The sequence below is a fragment of the Saprolegnia parasitica genome (assembly GCF_000151545.1).
Source record: "Saprolegnia parasitica CBS 223.65 unplaced genomic scaffold supercont2.155, whole genome shotgun sequence".
Taxonomy (NCBI): Eukaryota; Oomycota; class Saprolegniomycetes; order Saprolegniales; family Saprolegniaceae; genus Saprolegnia; species Saprolegnia parasitica.
This window is the reverse complement of record NW_012156549.1, coordinates 28,696-31,641: the sequence shown is the minus strand read 5'-3', so window position 1 is coordinate 31,641 and position 2,946 is coordinate 28,696.

Sequence of the window (2,946 nt, the reverse complement as noted above, 5' to 3'; positions counted from 1 at the left end):
ATAATTAGAGGGCTTGAACCGGAGCCCAATCTCACTGCGCAGAAGGTTCGCGTCCAACCACCGCTCCTTGTTCCTGGAAGCGGTTGAAACAGACCAACACGACGCGCAATGCAACAAGCTGTCATCGCCGCATCGGATATTGCTTTGTCGCCAGGCGTCAGTCGTATTTTTACTTCGCCATGGCTTTTGGGGACTGCAAGGACCTCGGAAAATGCGCGCGCCGCTCGACCTGTGCGTGGAACCATCCCAACGTGGCCAAATGCACTGACGACGACGCGTGTCGCCGACGCGTGTGCGCACTAAACCACTCGAAAATCCGCTGCGTGAGCGTCGCAAAAGGCCAAGCGTGCTCAAAAGGTCGCACGTGCACGTACTTCCACCACGAGGCAAGCGTTGCGCCAATGAGCAGCAAGCGCGTCTTCATTTGGACATCACTACTTGTCGCCTACACCTTGATCATTTACAACGGTGCCATTCGATTGCACTCTTGTGGCGCCCTCATGACACGACATCCATAGGCCATCTGTACATCTTGATGGTCGCACTTGTGCTCCAGGTAACTTTGAACGTACTACTGGACGTGTAGGTGCCAGCCGCGCACTTGCTTTCGTAGGCACTTGTCTCATACGAGCTCGGGTTGTTCGCGCTGTAGGGCTAGGGCCGCAGCCAGCTAGCTCAAACTGTCAACTTACCAGCAATCCCGAAGAAAAAGTGTGTATTTTCTGGCCAACTGACAAGTTTTTAGTGATCGCCAGAGGTTCAACAAGCTGGTTCGCGGCATCCCTGGTAATGCATTGGTGGGGTTCAAGCTCTAGTTCTACAAAACATGTATGCTTCGTCATACCTCATGTACTGGTACATCCTTCGATCTCGTTTTCAAATCCTAAAGCCATCCAGAAGTTGCTCCGATGGGCGCATTGGAGAGGACTCGCGCGTGCTAGCGTGGTCTATCGCTGGGTGTTGCGACGCGACGACGTCAAATTCAGAAGCTCCGACGTAGTTGGCACCTCCACGCCTTCTGAGGTGTTGCCTGTTTTTCTGTGTATCCTCTTGTCGTGCAAGGCTGCTAGGAGCTGAGACTGTGTCTTTCTTGTGTGGCGCCATTGGGGGCACTTGGCCGGCGGGCATGCGCGGCGATGATGTCGAGAACGATATAGGTATCGACACTGGGTGGAACCGCTGTCTTGCCTGCCATATCTGTCTGGAGTCGAGAAATGGCATCCTCTCTGCTTAAGGCGTATGACACTTGGTGCGACCTCGCTTTCAAAACTAAAAGGTGTCGAGGGCAATGCACTGACGCTCAAAGTCCCTCCAGAGGTTGCTTGTCATGCTGGTAGTCGCCGACGCCACAAATATGGAAGGTCCCAGGGGCAAATCTTGGAGACAACGGCGACAACGGACATTTGGAGGGTTTGAACGGACGTCTCCTTTTACGGGCACTACTTGGTGTGATGCTAAAATTTCAACAGTTGCGGTTGGGTCGTTGGATTCGACAGCGGTTGAAACGAGTGCAGCGTGATCCTTGGACCACGTTCCTTGACCATAGAGACACTTGCTTGCGATGGCGACCTTGGTGACAACGGTACGTCCCCACGGTAGACCGGTGACCGCTCTATGGCGATCATAGCTTCTCCAACACGCAGAGGAGGGTAACCTCAACGAGGTGAGTCGACTGCTCGCTGACGGGGCCGACGCCAACTCTACGAACGAGGTGATTCAACGTCGCCCAACAACCCCGGTTCGATCTCATTGCCCATAGTCGGGGTTCACATCGCTCTTTCTCGCATCGAAAAATGGGCATCGGGCCGTGGTGTCGCTGCTTCTCAAGTACGGCGCCAACGTTGACAAGCCGGATTCGGTACGGTTTTTCAAAGGGAAGGAGCGCGCCGCGAATGCTTCGTAGGCGGGGTGGACGCCGCTCATTGTGGCCGCTGTGGGGAAACGCAACGACGTCGCTCAAGTTCTTTTGGAGGCGAGGGCCAACGTCAACAACTGCACCACAAAGGTAATCCACGGTACACATATTGACTCGGCCACCAACTTGTGCTCACTTTAGCACGGCATGACGGCCCTGTACATCGCCGCCTCGAGTAACAATACCGAGCTCGTGGAGCTACTGCTGCAGCACCACGCTGCCATTGACACGCCGACGCAGGTGCACGCGCTCGTTGTGGATTTTCACTGACACACGGCGGTTAGGAAGGCAAAACACCGCTTTCCGTGGCCTTGGAAAAGGGCCACGACGCCATTGTCAGCCTGCTTCACGCGAGTGTTCCATGCGTTCGCAAGCGGGTGGTGGAAGGCGTACTAACAAAGTCGTAGGCTGTACTTGCGCCATCGGCTCCCGATATACCGGTACACATATCATTCATCAAACCTTTCTCTTCAAACAAAACGCAGGCTCCTCACGATGAGCTGTTGGTGGCCATCGAAGCCAACGCGATTCCAACCATTGTTCATCTCATCAAGACCAAGTCGAATGTCAATCAAGCTGGCTCGGTACACTGCATGTCTACGGAGATGATTTGATGGTTTCCATACAGGCCGGGACGACGCCACTATGTTTGGCCGCCCATATCAGCCGCGAGGCAATCGTGGGCATGCTTCTGATCGCGAACGCAAATCCCAACCAATCCAATGGCGTATAAGGAGTCTCCCGTTCTTATCCCAGCGCTTATTTCTTATTTCTAGTGCGGTCAGACGCCTCTAAGCATCGCGGCCACGACGGGCGACGCCGCTATTGTCGAAATGCTGCTTCAAGACGGCGCAGACGTCAACGCGACCGACAAGGTGCATTTTCGGATCTTTTATGATGGTAAAAAGACTTTTTTTACAGGTATTTGAACTCGCCTCTATTGCTCGCCGTGCAGCACGGACACGAGCAAGTCATGCACCGCTCTTTGCGGCCAACGCCGACGCGACCAAGCGCAACACGGTGCGTGGATA